We start from the raw sequence: 19,558 nt of genomic DNA, 5'->3' as shown, positions 1-19,558 counted from the left end.
AAACTTTATGATCCTAATGGCATTCCAACTCACAATTATTTCTTCCTTTCCCTGTAATAGGGCTTATTATTGATTCTGTTTCTTAAGTTAAACAGAAGCCAGGAAAACTACGCGGTTTAAGTTGAGAGGCTACAAGTGAAAAATATGCATAGAAGAAGTTTTTCAAAACAGCCTCCCTTCCATTGACTGGCTGAGATGTAGAAGTGGACACAAGAAAAAAAATTACCTGCAATAACCAACACACTAAAAGAAGCTGTCACATTTCGAGAACAGTTCATCACCCATTGCAGAGAAGCAACAAAAATTTGTCAGATTCTGGAAAACTTCTGCTTAGCAACTGTCAACAAGGTGGAAATTTCAGCTGTTCTGCTCTCTAACAGAGTGAATACATAGGTTCTCTATAAATTAGCAGTCAACCAACTTTAAAGGTTACTTTAACATTCAGACTTGTTGATTGTCTTTAGCTTCATACCTAGCTTGAGCTTGCTCTTCCCCTGAGCTTCCACCTAAGTGTCAACATTTTAAAAAGATTCATTAAGAAATGGTTCAGAGCTCCTGTCCGCACCTTCACCCTTTTCTCCTCCATCCTGCCTGGAACACTGCATCAGGGCTCGGTTCTTATGCCACAGTGTATGTCATAGTGTATGTAGTACTGGAAAATGTTAAGCTACTTTTGATGGAAAATCATTAGATTTCACTATATTTTGTTAGGCTTCAAATACTAATTTGTTGACAAAATAGTGGAAATACTTCCTTAATGAGAGATGCAGGGTACAGCAAAACATTTCTGTGCGCATTAAAACGAGGTGGATGCGAGGTCAGTGATGTATAAATCGCCATCTGTAGTGTACCAAGCCTATGCTCAATTTAAGACAATGAATTTCACCTCAGCCATGAAATATATGTCTTCCACGCAGCTACTGATATGGAAGAAACGTTGGGCTGAAGAGCAGATTCATCTGCTTGTTCAGAGGCTGTGGATACCAAGGATGCATTAGGCATTGAAGAGCCTGGTCTGGTGCCTCTTCAACATCAGGAAGGCTTACTATGACTTTTAATACAAGGATCTGTCAACTCCAAAACATTATGTCTATGTCAACTAGAAAATTCATGCGGTACCCCTTATCTCAGGATCACTGGTTAAAATGCTGGCTATTTTTTCTCTGCTCAGAAATACAAAAAAACTTTCTCAGCACAGATACAGCAAATATAATCATGCTGATACTTGAGACTGGAGAGTTTCATTTCCTTGAAGCTCTTCTCTTTCCCCCGTCCTTGGAAAAACAGAAATGCAATTAGGAAGTCAAATCGCTGTTTATTGGTTATCTATGGAAAGTTGGCACATTCTTCACATGATCTTTATTTTTGCCGTGAAAAGAGCTAATGTGCTCTTTTGCTTTGCATATGGTCTGAAATGAACCTCTAGCTCCTGTTTACACTTTTTCAGAGAAGTTACTTTTTTTTTCTAATGCAGGAGAGAAATTAAAATTAAAAAAAAAAAAGCTGAAAATGGAAGATAAATATTTTCTGACTTATAAATACATGTCTAATATTATTGTCAAGTAATTGCTAGGATAAGAAGGGATTTTCAAATGATATTTTAATTAGAAAGTGGGTTTGTAGAGTTGGTGGTATCGGCCGAAAGTTACTCGTCGCGTCATAGAGACGCTTGCCAGAAATGCAGGGCTGACAGGCAGCAGCTGCGAAATGGCTGAGTATTGCTAAGAGGCACTGAGCAGGAAGAAGTGGCAGAAATATTCAGATACTTTGAGAGGTGCTTGATGAAAATTTAACCAGAACAGGGTAAAATCCAGTAAGGTATGTAAAAGCATATAGTCTGTCTGCCTATAAAGCTGTAAGAATTAATTTTCTTACAAGTCATCTGCTAAAGTTAGTCAGTCAGGTGGTGTTTCTGCCTTTAGGTGAATGAAAGTTATTTTTCGTTTGATTTCTTTACTACAGCAGCAGAAATGCAATTTTTTGTAAGTCCTGAAAATACTTCAGCCTCCGTAAATAGGGAAAATGTGTTTCTCAGCGAAGTTTTTGTCGTTCTCTCTGTTGGACAAGGGAAAACAGGTTATGCTATATCAGGTTTAGCTATGTAGTACCAAAACCATAATACGTGCACCATGCGCATTAGCGCATACAAGCACACGTGTACTATCAAACTCTGTGCAAAAAAATTGAAATTTCAGAAGGGGAAGTTTCTTCAAAAAGGAAAACTTATCTGTAAATAGTCTATTTTAATAGATCAAACCCTGAGTTTAGTGCATTCTGATTCTAGCAACAAGCACGTTCTGTCATTTGCCCCTGGGAGCAATCGCATTCATTGTGCTCGTGACATGTAAAAATATACAAGAAATAATACTTTTGAGGTTTCACATCCTTTCGCAACATGATCAGAAGACCCGGGAGTAGATGTCTGAGCAACGATAGGAGTACTGTGGAGTCATATGTTTCCCATGGAAATAATTTCTGACTTCCCGCTCTTTACTGCCACGCATCTTCAAAGCAAAACCAGCTTGTGTTTTGAGCAGAACAATTATTTGCTTTACATCAAAGTTTTATGTAGTTCTTAATTCAAACTAGGTTTCAAAGGAGTAAAATTAATGCGGGTCTGTATAACTTGCGGGTGGTGATGTGTTTTCCGCTCCTAGTACGCTTTCCATTGATAGATCTCAGTATACTTTACAAACATTAATAGTTCAGCTGCTTGCCAGAAAGAAAATATGGGTTGCTGCTTCAGAATAAGAACAGCTGAGAATTATTGCTGATTCCTTCTACTTTCACAAAGAATTATAAAAGCAGTCATCTTCGCACCTTACCTGCTGTGGGACTGTAGTGTGATTATAGTCTGATATATCTCCAAGTACTTAAGTATCTGGGTGGTCTCGTCCTATATGGTATAATTTTACCTCTCGGGATCATACCCTTCTTGCTGCTTGCATTGTTCCTATGGGTAAGAGTTTAAAAAAACAACCCAGACCCGTTGTCTTAGGTTTAATGGATTAAACTGCTCTCTTGAAAAGTTTGTTTAACATCATGCTTATGATGCAACTAAAATGCTTGGAAAAATGAATTCAAAACAGAAACGGGATTACTTATATTATAAAAATCTGCATGCTGTGCATATAGTACTGTAAGAGTCTATCAATATAGACGACTGCTGAACATAGACAACGTTCCATGATAATCACGATTTTTTTGATCCAAGTATTAGTTGATTTATTTCATCCTCAAAAGAAGAGTTCAGTGTTAACTAGTAAAAAATGTGGATAGTAATATTGCTACCTTCGTGCTGATTGAATCATAGAATAATAGCTCAAAGCCTTGTCTGTGATCACTTGGTGTAACTGCGCACAGCGTTTGCCACCATGGTGACGTGACCGTCCTGTACTGTGGGACTCAATTCTGTCGGTGAAAACTGCTGGTTCTGCAGATTGTTTGCAGAAAGCCAGTTGCGAACATTTTGCTTTTGAAATTCACACTCAGTTCAAAACTTGTGTGAACTGAATGTTGGTTTTGTTTCCTGAAAAGCTTAAAATGGCTTCAATTTTGTAAGGCGTTCACACTAAACTATCCATTCGAGCCATTATGTCTGCAGTTTTCTCAAGAAGCTATACGCCTCCATAGGAAAAGAGATAAGTGTAGTTGTTTTTCAGTATTATATTTACCTCTGTTATAACCCTTTATTAAAATGCTCTTTAGACTTGAAGTTTTTTAAATGGAGTTAGGTCCTGCTTAGATTCAAAACCAAAAACCTTCTAGTGAAAGGTGTCCCTGCCCATGGCAGGGGGGTTGGAAGTAGATGATCTTTGAGGTCTCTTCCAACTCTAACCATTAACCATGAAAACTAAGACAAAACTTGTTTTTGTTCCTTTTCTAGTTCATTGTGGTCAGGAGCTGAGGTAGCAAAAGTATTCTGCTTTCCAGACCACTGTTACACTGTTAACAGCAACAGCAGAGTACGTACGTACATAAATAACTTTGCCTGACTGTGTGACTTAGATGGGCAAAGGCTCCTCTTGGAACAGGGAAACCTCAGCCCCAAACCTCCACCTCAGGCAGAATCACAGTCAGGTGTAATGACTAAATATCTCTTCTTTGTGGAACAAGTAGTTAGATGCTGTGCTGTGTAGTTTATGTTTTTACTTTAAACCTCCATGCTTTCTTTTGCTGCTTACAGACCCTCAATTCTTCAGCAAGATGTGTTTCTTTCCAGGTGAGCATGAGAGGAGTCTTGGAAAGAGAAATAAAAACGGAGTGTCTAAGGAGTCCAGTTTAGACATTGTGCTTTCTTCTTATCTCCTCAGTTGCCCTTCGTGTGCCTGCCTTCAGACCGACTGACGTGTTCAGTCTGCCAGACTGGCTGGAGTCAAACCCAAGGGGAATAACACGAACTCCATTAACCTCGAAGCATAGCCCCATTCTCCCACGTGGCTCTATCTGTCTGAAGGCTAATTTGCCTAGTAAGGGTCAGAAAAACTCGAAAATTAAAATTGTTTCAGGCAACCAGAGCCTAATGGAAGTCATCATTCCCTTGTTCTCCTTCAGCAGTGGACAGGGTGAATTTGCACGTTCTGCCTTTTTTTTTTTTTTTTTTTTTTTTCCTTTCTCCCCGTTTCTCCTCCCCAATGTGTTTTCTGTCGGGATGGCTACGTGGTGCAGCTGAGAGCAGGAGAGCTGCTTCCATGCCCAGCCCTGTGAAACAGATTTTGTCTCATGAAGGAAGTCAGCTCTCAGGAACTAGAGGAAGGAAATACTTTTTCCTGTTTCATATTAGCCCCAAAGACTCTAAAGCTACTTTTGTCATTAATCTTAACCAAGTTGCAGTTTGTCAGTATGAAAAGAGATGTGTATGTTGGTAATCTCAACATCTTTCCTCTTTGGAATTCAAAAACTGTAAAATCCTTGATACAGGCATATTTTTTAATAGGAAAAAATGGCTGGTACAGGCATATATTTTAATAAGAAAAAAGGTGTATTTTTCCTTCAGTCATATAGAATCAGAATCATAGAATGGATTAGGTTGGAAGGGACCTTAAAGATCATCTAGTTCCAACTCCCCTGCCATGGGCAGGGACACCTCCCACTAGACCAGATTGCTCAAAGCCCCATCCAGCCTGGCCTTGAACACCTCCAGGGGTGGGGCCTCCTTAACTTCTCTGGACAACCTGTGCCAGTGCCTAACCACACTCTTGGTTAAAAATTTCTTCCTAATATCTATTCTAAACCTGCCCTCTTCCAGTTTGAAGCCATTCCTCCTCGCCCTATCCCTACATGCCCTTGTAAAAAGTCCCTCTCCAGCTCTCCTGTAGGCCCCCTTCAGATACTGAAAGGCCACAATAAGATCTCCCTGAAGCCTTCTCTTCTCCTGGCTGAACAACACCAACTCTCTCAGCCTGTCCTCATAGGAGAGGTGCTCCAGCCCTCGGATCACCTTTGTAACCCTCCTTTGGACCTGCTCCAACAGGTCGATGTCCCTATGTTGAGTGCTCCAGAGCTGGATGCAGTACTCCGGGTGTGGTCTCATAAGAACTGAGTAGAGGGGCAGAATCACCTCCCTTGACCTGCTGGCCACGCTTCTTTTGATGCAGATAGTTGGCCATAGATCACAAACAGAAAATAAAAGCACTCCACGAGAGGCATACTTCATGCTTTCTCCATCTCAGATATTTTATGGTTCTTTTCTAAAAATAGATTTTATCTACAACAAAAGTTGCACTTTGTGACAATCTAAAAGATGCTTCAGCGGAATGAAGCCACACAGAGCAAAGTATGCTTTGTGGGAAGTACACGATTAAGGATTGTTCCTGTTTCTCATTTTGGTGCTTTCTGTGGCCCTGGAGGTCTTTGTGGGAATGTATTCCAGTGAAACTACAAAAACAGTTCCCATACTTTATCTACTGGGTGGTTCATTCTTTGGCAGAATACTGAAAATAAATAAACGGTGTATGAAAAATTAAAGGAAAAGCTGAAAAATACATGAAAAACTGGACACAGCAAGAGTGCTAAAACGAAGACAGTGCATTACTCAATAGTTGTTTTGGTTTTTTTGTGGTTAGTCAAACTGTCCTTTCTCTGCACAACTGTGAAGATTGCTAAGCATGAAAGATCCCCTTTTGTAAATGGTCCAAGCCGCAGCATATTTGCTGTGTCAGCTTTCTCATCGGCTTAGGTGCTGGTAGCAGGAGAGAAGCATTGTGACTTGTGACTGGTTCAATGACCAGATGTTTCTGAAGTAACACTTAAAAAATAAAAATGACCCTTAAATCATATGACTTTGATGTGGAGAATATATTCTTGGGATTAAGGCAAAGTTTGGCGTAGTTTTCAGTTTTGATTTAGTAAAAGAAAAATTATTTCACATGGAAAAATATAAATTAAAGAACCATGTGTGGGGAATTAAAAACTACAAAATATTGAAGTAGACTCTAAGCTGCTTTGGTGTACTGTCCACAGTAATATTATTGTTCCCATGTGAGATCAGCATTTTCAGTAGCATAAATAGCTGTGGATCATGCTTTGCGCTTTAATCTTTGGGATCTATCAGGCCTCAAAACTAATTTCACAGGATAATTTGATTCTGGTGCTATTTTTATATTTTCTGAGCCTGTGATCATAAACTGGGATTACTTTAGTTTCTCCAGAAGTGAAAGTGAAAAATGTATATATTGAAACACCACCAGTGTACTTGGAGGCATTACCGCTTTTTTTTGAATATAGGCGCCTCCAACTGGATATACGGTAAGAGGCGTTTGTCGCCCAGTACACGTTACCTCTTTCATTACACATATATCTTATCCTTGACATAAATATAGAATACTTTTTCCCCCCATCTTTCTTAAAAGGCTGTCGGTTTAAAAGCTTTTCAACAGTATGACACATGAAACAAGTTTCTCAGCAGGATCCTTAACTTTTCTAGCAGAGAAGCCTCAAATGGTGCAGTAATGCTGATGGTTTCCCAAATGATCCCAAGCAACAAAACTTTAGTAAGTCCCTGGCACAAACTGAGACTTTTCAGAGAGGGTTTTCTTTGACACCCCCCCCCCGCCCAATCATTCATGAATGCTCATGTTTCACAAATTTCTTGACTGCTGTGACTGTCTAGTCACACCTTGCACTAACTGCCCTAAGAATACAGAAAGTCGATACCAAATGACACGTGATTTCAGTGCTGTGGAGCAAGAGTCCTCATCTTTGTGCTGGGAACCACACTTTTGGGTTTATGGCGACATGATATAATTTCTGGGTATGAGCCCTCTCTTAGAATTAAATGGTTTGGGTTTCCTACTGCATTTACAGGTCTTAACTCCTTGTGTAGGAACTACTGGAGTAGATAACCACTCATGCTGCGTGAGTGTCTTAAATAATATGTGTCTTAGTTGGAGGCGGTGCAGCCCAGGGACATGAGGTAATCTATATCTTTCATGACTCTGAGAACTGGCTCTATATGTTACCACACCAGGATTCATTCCATACGCACAGAGATAGGTACATTTATAATGGAAACTGTGGAAAAGCATCTATAGATATGCACTGTTATTTCAAAGCTGTAAATTCTTTTAAGCCACGCAACCTTAGGAAATACAAAGTACAAATATAATTACGTGCCTGATTGCCTTGAATTGTTATTGCACACTACAATCATGAACCGAGAAAGATCAGGTGTATGTTTGTTCAGTTGAGACTTTTGCGTAGCAAAATGGTGCTATCTGCCCAACTTTTCCATCTGATTGACCTTGTGGGCTTCAATGGAGTTTGTTTGTAATCTTAAACATGGATGTATGCACAAGTAGCTGAATTGCTGCCCAAGTATGCTTCTTTTTTTTTTTGTTGATAGATCTAGGAACTCAGGAGATAATGAATGTCATTAAACTTAATAGACCAGTAGCACATGCCTAATCTTTTGGAACCTCTTCAATTTATGTGGTGTTGGAAAAACAGAAGCTCATTAAGAACGGGTGGTGCCTACCTCCTTGACATGACATTTCTGCCTCTTCTCCTACCTCCATTTCCCACTCTCTGAAAGGCTCTAGAAGTCTTTGATTTTTGTGAATGTGTATGTAAGTCACTTCTAATATATCTGAATTGTCCCACTAAATTAATTAATGTCTAACTTTATGTGCTCTAACTCACGTGGAAAGACTAGGTCTTTTACTTTATAACTTTAATGATATTAAAGTTCTGAACACAGAAAGAGTGAGAAAGATTTAGATCTTGTTTGGATTGGTAAAAACCAACACACTTAGAACTGCATCTAGTATTGTAGGAACAACTTTAAATGTCTGGCAAAGTGAATACTTTCTCTGACTGGATTTAGTTAATTAGCAGTGTCCCCTGGTCTACTGCTGTGTGTTCCCTGCAGGTACAGCTTTATGTGTCTACAATCAAGGCTTGATTTGGGGCGTATTATTTATTTAGGGTGCTAAACTACCATCATTGCAAGCTAAATTTGATTAGAATTGCTTTCTTTTTGTCCTTTTAAATAATTGTACCTGCTCCAGAGTTTTAGAAAAATTAAACCAAACAAATCATAAATGTTCAGTGTATATCATCTGGTTCTGATTTATTTTCTAAATAGCACTGGCACTTATTCAACAAATAAATGCACAGTCCAGAAACATGGTATTGATTAATGAGATACGTGTTTTCAACTTGCCTGCTGTAAAACTCAGTGGTTTCTGGGCGTATTGGTGCATTGCAGAGAGTTCCCTGATTTCTCTTGTTAGCACACAGTTGGGAGTTGATACTGCTTAAACTACAGACAAGGCAAAATACTGAAAGAAATTCAATTCTTTGCTACGCAACAGTGCCCTGTATTGTATTTACGGAGTGCTTAAAGGATCCTTTTATATTAGTTATGATTTCAGTAGAGGAAAGTCAGAAATAAGTGGCTCAAGTATTCTAGGAATATAAATTAATTATAGGCATGAAATTTAAGGTAAATAAATAGAAAACAGTTTCCTAGTAACTTCTTTTGGCTATGATGTTCAGAAAAGTAGATGAATTAAAAGACAAATAGGCCTAAAAGTTGCATTTCCTCTTTCAAAACGACCAATTATTTTCAGAGTGCAAAAATGTGTGCTATTGAAAGAGTTTAATGGAACAAGTAAAATCTGTCTAAGCAGTTAAATCTGACATCCCAGGAAGGACACTTGGTAAAGGATATGGTAGGAAATTCTTGTATTGTTCTATGGAATATACCATTGATATGGCAAATTCCTTTAAAGACATACTATGCCTGTCTAAAATGTAGTCTTCCTTTCTTGTTATCTTTTCATTTTCTCCACTTGAGCACAAAATAATATTATAATATATTATAGTATTATATATTATAAACAATATTATACGTTATAAATAATATCATAATGTATTTGTGGCATAATATTATATTGGTAATAGGTGCTGTTGTTTCCTTCCCAACTGTTCTTGGGACTGCAGACAGTGTCTGCGTACCTTCTGTAAGTTATCAGTTAGGACTTGTCATGTTTCTCTAAAGGGAATATGCTGTAAATACTAACATTGGCTTATATGTCTCTTAAATATATATGTAGACTTGCAGGAGGTGGAGTAATCGAGTAAGCCAGAGGCACAGCTGTCAAGTTACTTCTACAATATTTTTCCTCTTTTCTCCTGAAAGAGCAGAAGTGTAACTGAACTGATCCTTCTGGAAACTTGAGGCTGAAAGTAGATTTACTGTCAAGAAAACCCTTCAAAGTATTTAACTTGCATTTCACCTTTTATTTCTGTCCATTGCACTTGGATGTACAAATGTGGTACACCTTCCCCTCCTTGTTCCCAGATACTGTTATAATAAAAGGTTACATACATAATTAACTTAGTTAAATTCTAATAGTCTACAAATATTTGAAGGATGCTATGAACTTTCTAAACAGTTTTTGAAGTTACTCATTACTTCAATCAATTAATGTTTGTTTAAATGCAAACACAGCTGTTTCATACGTTTGTTTGGTTTTTACTCCTCTCATGAGGGACTCATGAAGTTGGCAAACGAAACATATTAGGTTGACAAACCTTATTTCTTCAAAGCCCATAATCCCAAATGACAAATATTCTTGCTCTCCAAATTGGCAGAGGGTGGGGGGTAAGGGAAGGTGGATGGGAAATTGGCTTGGCTTTTTTTTTTTTTTTTGATGTTTCCTTCTGGTTTGTAACTTGCCCTCGAAGCCGTAAAACGTATAAAACTGAGCTTCCAGTAATGGCATTTAGGATGGATCTTGTCTTTGTCAGTGTGACAGCAAAATGCACAGACAAATAAGTTTATGGGATCCCCTCTGTGCCATATCTGGAATATGTATTTGGACTTACGGGCCCTGAGTATAAAACCCAACAATTTTTGGTGCTTTTGACTCTGATGTCTGCTTGTGTCAGCAACCATGCACAAACCCTGCTTTGTCCCGGGTGACGTTTGGGATGGGTTTAAGCAGCAGCCACCCACCATAGCACAAGGCAGGCTTCACCTACTCAGAAGAAGCGATGGTAACCTTTTTTCCCCGGAAAAACTTGGACCAACAGAATATTTGCCTGTGCCTTTCAACCCCTCTGATCTGATTTACACTCAATGTAGCCCTATTACATTATTACTTTACAGAAAATAGCACCAGAAATACTCACTTCTTTCGAATCTCTCTCAATAACACCTTCCTACAGGGCACTTCAGCATTTCCCAATTGTTCAAGTTTTTCCAAAGATTTCAAATATTCTAGTTTTTCTTTCTTTCAATATGTACTTCCTTCATTTTATGCTAATTTTTCTTTATGAACATGAAATGCCTGACCTTTTTGATAGTTTGAGCAAGTAGTAAATACAGGATTAGCAAACTTGCACAATGGGTTGGTTCACATTTCTTTCTTTGCAGTGTGATCTCATTAATGAATAGTCAAACTGAGTTTAGAAAATGAACACAGGATTAAAAAAAAGCTGCTTTGTACCTCTCAGATTCTACTTAAGAAATAATTAATGTTGACTGGATCTAACAAAAAGGTAGACTTTTCCATTTTTCATTTTCAATTCAATGTTTATTATGAAATTCCTTGTTCTTCTAATTTCTTGAGAAATAACAACACCTAAAGATTCTGAGATCATTTCTGTGGAACCCTGCTGATTTCTTTTTTACTAAATTCTATAGATCTGAGCCTACGGGTATTATGAAACTTTAAAAAAAAAAAAAGACAATTAAAGTGATTATTTCGGTAAAATGTTAAGAAAATTAACCTAATCCCTTTTGTTAAGCGGACAGATATTTTTTTTTCCTATGGAGAAAAAAATTATAACAAATTACTCATAAAAAGGTGTAGTTTTCTGAGGTCTGTTAGGCTGTTCATATTTTAAACTTTATTTACGTCAGAGCCATGTTTGCATTAGTCTAGATGTGGTTTCTTAGTGACTCTTGAATCTTTTTTAAAAAGATGTCTAAAGCAACTGTATGGTTTAGATTCCTTAATGAAAGTAGCCTACTACTACAGCTCAATTCTGTGTTCTTATTAATGAATGTTTAGCACATTAAATGGAGCACAATGACTAGTTCTGCATTTCATGACGGACACCCAGCACCAACTAGCTGTGAATTCTTCATGTCTATAGCATTTTGTTTGATCAGCGAGTACTTGTGAATGGGAAAAGCGTGTGTGCTTTGAAAACAACAGAAGTTCACCAATTCCTGCCACGGCTTTGCTTATGCAAAAGCAAACTGCGCTTCAGTTATGACTACCATAGACATAATGGCCGGAGCTTGATTATATGTGGAAATTAAAACAGAAACAAACCCCAACAGTTCCCAGATGCTATCTGTATCTTCCTTTGGAGACCCTTTACTTCTCTGTAAAGCTCCTCCTTTTTCTTTTTCTGAAGATCCCTGTTCATTTTAATTTTTATTCCTGTGATTATCAATTGGAGGATTACAGACCTGATAGTTATTTCCTGCAGTTTTACTGGTCTCATAAATTTCTTCTGTAAGAGCACTCATAGTCATCTTCTCTCCGGTTACTTTCATCTGTTTTGATCTCAGTTGTTGATTTAATTATTTTCTTAATAGCTTGCTCCAAATGCACAGAACCTAGAGCTTTACGCCAATAGAAATTTTGCTTAAAAATAAAAAAGTAATTGTTGCCCACAGTCAAACCTAATCCATTATATGGTGGTGTTTTGTATTGCTTGATCTGCTGCATTGCACTGGTGAAGTTTTTGAGTTGGCTCTGGTTGAACATCTTTATAGTAATCTGAATTACTGCAATAAAATGATTGCAAAATTTTATTAGCTTTTTAAGTCCATTTGATGTGGCTGCAGGAAGCCTCCTTTCTTCTTCTCCTAATTATTCTTACTTAGAAACTATGATCTAGACTGAAATAGTTAGATTTGGGTTTTTTTGCATACATTTTAAAGTCCATAGGTCAGCAGGGTCTTGACGTGAGATTCCCATCGCTGTGCATTAGTACGCTACCATCCGGATCCCTTTCCATCGCCCAGTCCCGCAGGTGGCCACGTGCGTGGGTACAGGGGAAAGGCACAGCAGCCTCTCCGACTTGGCGTGACTGACGAGTAGAGAGTTACACAAAAGGAGAGAACTGATTTCTAGGCTGGTTCCATTAGAAAAATGAAACTTCCTGCAGTTTCTCTGTGTGCGTCTCCCTCCCCTCCCATTTCAAATAACTTTTGAACCCTTTGACCAGTTTTAACCCAGTTAGATGAGAGGTTACGCCACAGAAAGTTAATTGAGATGAGCGGTTGGTAAGAAGGGAGAGTCGCCATGTGTGTCCTGTTGAAGAGGAGTCTGTGGCTTGGCACCAGAGAATTCATATGGAAAAGAGACATGAACACTCCAGGTAGATGAAAAGTAGCCATTGGAGATCAAGCAAAACCCAAAGCCACAAAATTAGGGGAAAAACTAGCAATGCTGTGCTGTGCATAGAACCTTTTTGTTTTTCTTTTTCCTAAAGCTTTAAGGCATGTTTCTCTTTTTTTTTTTTTTTTGTCAGTTCCCCTTCACTGTCCCTTCTCTTGCTGACACTACTCTTGCAATCTGAGCACGTACCTGTCACTCTCTGCAGATTCATTCTTTCTTGAGTAACTAAGAGCTAAGCATGCTTAAAATATATTTCTCTGGATTTACAATTTCCGTATTATACATCACACAGTTGTATTTAGTCTGAAAAACCACTTGAGAATGTTTGATTATTTTTTGTATCGTAAATAGACAGCTCTCTTTTTTGTTTTTTTTAAATATCCACATTTGAACCTATTAGTACCTATCTTTAAGTTGAGAGTTGAGGTCTCAAGCATGGTTGTGTTATATGTATATATATAGATATATATAGTATATATCTTTGCAGCATTGCTGCAGAGTCTACTGGATTATTTTGCCTCAACTATGTTAAATAGCTTGATTTATTACTGCGCTGAGAAGGGCAGCAGGGAACCTCCACCATTTGTATATCCCAGCCCATCTTTAATTGTTTTCTAAGTAGTTCTACTTACAGTGCATTATTCAAAGTTGAAGTGGTTTTGGAACGTTCTTTGCTGGTTCACTGGAAAGCTCTTATTGCTTCCAGGTGATTTGCACTGATGTGCGTTCGGGGTGGTTTTTTGGCTTCATCTAAACCAGTTGATTTAGAAGTGGTTTTTTATTTTGCAAGCGATGCGAGTTTTTCTTTCCGTTTAGTCCTTGAGATGAGCTAGTGGATTTCACATAGAAAAAGAAAGATAAACTGTCACTGTATCCCGAGTCTACTCAAGGAATATGCAGTCCAGAAATAACATACTGCACCGACCGATGGAACGAGCACTATGAAAATTTTCCTTTCCTCGCTTATGTGATAGTTCTCAGAAATCCAGCTTTTGTTTGCACTACACCAACTGAAAAAGGGCTCTTTTCAGTGTGGGATATTTCAGGATTTAAATAGCCTCTTTGTACTAAGAGTATATGCATTCCTATTTACTGTTGTTGGTATTTTTAGTTTTTTCCTTCTGTGATTTTGAAGTGACGTGGGAAATGGAGCAATCTGCAGCCTGTGTCGGTTCACATGAAAAAAAAAAGGAGACTCGGGCGATGCAATTTGGCACTTGCACTTCATGGTCTTTGCAGTCTTGATCGCAACAGAGCATGTGCTTCCGGTGGGTCGCAGTGCGTACAGCAGAAGGTGACAAACCCACTCCCATTCTTCTTCCAAGTCAGGTCTTCATTTTTTTTTCAGTTGTCTTTCATACAGAAAAGTCATCTTTAACAGAATTTTAATTAATCCCCTGAACTTCTTGCTATATTAAGCTTAATTTTCAAAGTGGAAAATTAAGACGACTGTGAAAGATCTCTCTGCTTTCCCTGTATTTCTTCCTTAGAAGAGCTAGGACTGAAAGCAAGAGAGGAGCAGGGTCTGGGGAAGCAGAAAGCACAGAGGAAACTTAACCTGCATGGAACCCTTCATTGCAGAAGTCTTCAACTTTGTTGGTGAAAATTGCATATTGCCTTTGAGTAACAAACTTCAAGAGTGCCACGTTACTTTTTCTTCATTATTTGTAAAGTAGGAGGCTAAAAATGAAAGAGATGACATCTCAGATAATGTTGAGGAGTTTGTTTGTTGGGTTGTTTTACTGATTTGAGGAAGAAATGAAAACTCCTTTGGTAACTAAAGGAAATAAAATAACCAAGATATCTGAAGCTTTGATCGCAGTCTCAAATCTAAAAATATAATAAACTAAGTAGCACTACAAACAAACATAAGTTGAGGCATCAATAACAGAAACTGATAACCAGCTTTATGGCTGAGATAATTTAAATTCTGTACTGTTTTAAAATAAAAGAGTTAGCAGTATGAGAAAGCCATTTCGAAAAATTGGAAAAAAATAATCTTGCTTTTCTGGGTAGTACCTTCTATCTCAAAACCTATTCTTTTGTCCCTGCTCTCATGAAGAAATTAGATGAGTTTATGGCTGCAGTGTCTGTTCTTGAAAGATAAGCCTAATTCCTAGAAACACAGCTGTATCTGTGAAGGTCAACAGAGGACGAAGGTCATGGCTCCAATAATGATACTTCATTACATGTTAAAAACTCATAATTCTTTAACAGATTTCATTTCAGAAGCTAAGAAAAGATTTCCCCTCAACAGTTTAATGCTGTGCTAGTATCAAGCTAACAGTATTTTAGCAGGCTACTGCTTTATTTGAAGTTTGTTTATTTAGCTCGTTAGTTTGGGAGAGAAGGAAGAGGTGTAAGGGTGTAAGGGGAAACGGGGAGCTGCTGCGTCAGAGCAGAGATGTCTCATGTATCACACCAAACAAACGCCTCTTGGGAATGCTCTAGGTGTGGTTGTGGCTCCCATAGCGCACAGGGCAGATCTGCGAGAAAAGAGTGGGATTTGGGGTGGATGATGTTAAAACCTCACCTCCTGAGCTTACAAAAACCTCTTGAAGAAAAGTCTTTCCCTGGTTTTGGTGGAACTTTAGGCTGTAGTTCTGTGAACATCTTAAACTATTTATTTGTGCGTTATCTGGTTTCCCTGTAAACCAGATTATTTTCCCCCAGCTCAGCTCCCCACAAAGGCAATGACAGCTGGTGTTGGCACGGGTGACGCAGAAGTGAGCAGCAGACGTTAGCTGGAAGGTGGGAATGCCTCTTTCCATGGTGGCCGCTTACGTGTTCAAAGCATTTGAGAAACCTGCAACCTCAGAAACTGCTGATACGCGCGTTCCCAGAGCTGTGTGGTAACCCTTCCTTGCAGCCACATCTTGTTATTTACCTCAAGGGCTTCATTCGGTGTATTATGAACAATATTAAGAAGTTCTTTCTACGTAGCTTAGACTACATTCACTTTCAAACCAAACATACCGCTCAGAACGCTGTTTATAGCAGTATTTTAAGATTTAGTACTTTATCTTCTTGTTGGTTATGTGTCTTTGTGACACCGAACTATGAAGTCAAAAGGTGCTTTGTCAATGATTACTGAAAGGTCGGGATTTCATGCTGAGTTGCTTTACAGTAACACAAATTTCACTCATGATTTCTGCCATCTGATAACGATTTCTTCTTGTGAAGATCCCCTGTTGTGACAAGTTCTCCCCTTTACGTGCTAAGTTAGTAAAGTAGTTAAAATCCTGAGCTGTTCAGAGTATTATTTAAATGTCTTTTGCAACCCTAGAGGTGAGTGACCCTGCTGCCCTGGCTAAATTCCAGTTTACATAATTATAATCTACTACTTAACTCCCCGAAGAAATGCTGGGCAGAGGCCAAAACTAATGCCCGCACTGTTCAGTCCGAACTGGGGTATCCATGGCGAATGCTGCCCTGCAGAGATTCTGCATGCGAAGCGGTGTTTGCTGTGTTACGCTGCGGTGTTGACTGAGGTGTAAATCGCCGCCTTTGCTTCTGCCATCACCAAAAGAGACTGCGGCAGATAGTAAAGGTAATCAAGAAGGAATATAAGCCAGAACAGAGAAAGAACAAGCTGTATGACTATCCAGAAACATTTACTGGTATTAAATGACCCAGACAAAATTTGCCCTTGAATTTATAATAAATTAGTCACAACAATATTTGACCTGTAAGCAATTAGCCCAAAGGACGTCTGGAGGATAATTCTGATGCTGCTAAGGGCATAGAGAAAAGCAAAAATGCAAGGTTAAAGGAGGTGATTTTTTGTTTAAAGGAAACAGAGTAGCACACTTTCATTTTTTTTTCTAAAGATTATAATCAAAGATGTTTACAACAAACATGGAAGAATAGAATAGAAATCTTGCAGGAAAGAAAGATGACTTTTATTAGGAAAAACTGTGACTGACAGAATCAGCAAACATTGAACAGATTGCATAGATCATAGCATAACCTTTATCAGACATTTACAAAATTAGACAAATACCCGTCAGGAATAAGTATACCTCAGTTACTCTGCTTCAGGGCAGGAGGGTGGACTAGAAGGTCTGTTGAAGTCCCCTGAGTTATATTTCAAGTTGTTGTTGTTGTTTTCCTCTGTCCTATTCTCTGCTGATTCTAATTCTGGCTCTTACCACGTGCTTTAAAGGGCTCATTGCATACTGGGATATGGCAGATGGAGGTACCTGAAAGAGACTGCCCCAAGGTCAGGCAGCCAAAGGGTTCTTAAGCAGAAATACAAAGATCCAGGTGATGCTAAAGCACGCCGCGTGATTTGCAGTTCTTATTTTTTCCCTATTCTTGAACAACTGGCAGAAATATAGCCATGATTGTTTCGTAATACCAGCCTTTAACGTAGCTTTCCTGCCAAGTCCACCCAGCAAGGACCAAGGTGTGCTTTACTAGTAACCAGCCTGGGGCCATGAAATACCTGTGCACAGCAGTGATTTTTAGTCCCTGTGGAACTAAGCTTGACAGGAACCAGTGAGTTAAAATTACTGGTCACCTCTCCTCTGCATTTAGAGCAGTGTCACAGGGAAGCAGCATCTCAGTCAAAACCCGCTACCCTGATGTACTTCATAAGGCCTTGCTGATCTATGTGTTTCTTACGACGCTTTCCACAGCTGCTGAAGTTTCACGTCTCGTGTTTATCTGACCACTTGTCTGAGTGGAAAATTTGGGAAGTAAGCAATTCCCCTTCTACACTCCTGCCTGCCTTGCGTGGTCTGTCCCTCAGCCTAAATAAAGCTGCGACTGCTTCTGTGAAGATCACTGTCCTGTGGTGATGCACGAGGCACCCATAGTTATTGAACACTGACCTCTACGTGTTGCAGAGGTATTTTATTACCTGTTGTATATACCGTGAAACTGGAATCGCGAGATTCAATCGTGAGAATCACAGGAGTTCAATCTCTTTCTCCGTGGTGTTTTGTGTCAAATCTTTCTGATAAAGAATAATAAAATCCTTAGAAAGTAGCCTTTAGAAGGAAGAAGCAGAAGCCAAAAAATCAAATTAAGATTTGACTTAGGGCATTGCAGTAAATATGGAGAACTTTTATGGCCACTGAGATGCACAAGTTTTAAAATAAAAATAGAAAAATATTGAGGAACAGCAGAAAACAGCTGTTTTAAAACCAAAGCATTCCAAAGCAGGCACAGACAAGTGAGTTGCAGCCCTCCCTCTGAATTCTTCATTGTAATTGCAGTATCTTTCAGAAGACATTTTCAAAAAGGTTGGTCAGAATGTGCCTACTAAATGTAGTAAAACTCTAACCAGAAATGTATTTCCTGCTCGAGTAGAAAAAACATACACACCAAACTACAAAGTGAGGACTCTCTTTGTTATCCCAGTGCATTCAGTCTAGTGTGCAAAGCAAAACAAATTTAGTAAAGACAAAGATTAGAAAATGTAAGTCTAACAATTCTGTCTTTTCTTGATGAAGATTCCTAACACACCACTGCTCTACTGCCTGCACGCAAAACTAAATTGCATCTTTAGATGCTGAATTGCTTCCAAATTGTCTCTGGTTCATACCTGGTTATTTTCCAGTAAAGCACTTTACTTTCACAACAACATGTGAAGTTTAAAAAAAACCCCACTAACAAATACTGAGACTTCCTTCTTACCTTTAAAGCCCCACTTAAGTGTTGCTGACACAATAACAGAGTACCAGGTTTTGATTCAGCCAGCGTTTTTGAAACAATGTGCATACAGATCTCTGTACTCAACTTGCACTTGTTTTTCCACAGACCTGAAGTCTTGATGGCATTTAAGAAAAGAAAAACTTTTCAGTGTGTCTTTCCTAGTATAGTGAGGGGGGGGGAGATCTGTTTCCTAATGTTTTTTTTTTTCTTTGCTTTCTATTTTTTAAAACCGCTGAGATTTCAAAACCTGTCATTTGGCAGTTACAGTCTTAACACATTTTTTCCCTAGTTGCTCTGTTGAAACTTTTAATTTAGGGAAAAATCCACCGGGTCCAAGGTTCTGAAAAGGCTGTATCAGTTCTAGATCTGTAGATAAGAGGGATGGAAATAAAAATTGCGTAATATTTGGGGAGCTGTGATTTTTCTTTTCGGCTGCATATACCAGGTTAATCTAAACAGCTGTTATAAAAGGGGAGAAAAATACAAAAGCAGAAAACTGGCTGTATTTATGACAGTTGTTATTGTGTTTTTCTCCTTTTCTCTCTGTAAGTTTGTGAGATGGAAATAAAAAAATACATGAACTTTTAGGCAAATAAATTTTGAAAAACTCTTACAAATTTTAAAATATATTATTTTTCTGTCATACCAAGGCCTATAAACAACAAACCACAATGCCTAAAATATGAGAAACTTGTCTTTAAATTCATAGTACTATCAGTTCTATGTAAGTGATGATAAAAGAAAATGTTGTCCCTCACAGTCGTAAGTAATAAATAGTCTGAGAGATATGGTATGTAACTTTATCGCATGAGGAGCAGCAGAAGCCCTTTGCTGCCAAGTAACTAAGTTAACCCCAGCCAGTTTAGTCTGAAACTGTAACAAATTATGTTTTTTCATATTTATGTCTGATTAGAAGGAAATATAAAGAGTGTGTACTGTGCTATCACTGGACAGTTCACTCTAAGTTGCACAAACAAATTTTAAGTAAGGCTCTTTATGCAAAGCAGTGTCTATTGAAGTGTTTTTATTTC

The sequence above is a fragment of the Charadrius vociferus genome, unplaced genomic scaffold, assembly GCF_000708025.1.
Source record: "Charadrius vociferus isolate BGI_N301 unplaced genomic scaffold, ASM70802v2 scaffold147, whole genome shotgun sequence".
In the NCBI taxonomy this organism is placed as follows: Eukaryota; Metazoa; Chordata; class Aves; order Charadriiformes; family Charadriidae; genus Charadrius; species Charadrius vociferus.
The sequence above is the reverse complement of the archived record's forward strand: the minus strand, read 5'-3'. Positions refer to the sequence as shown.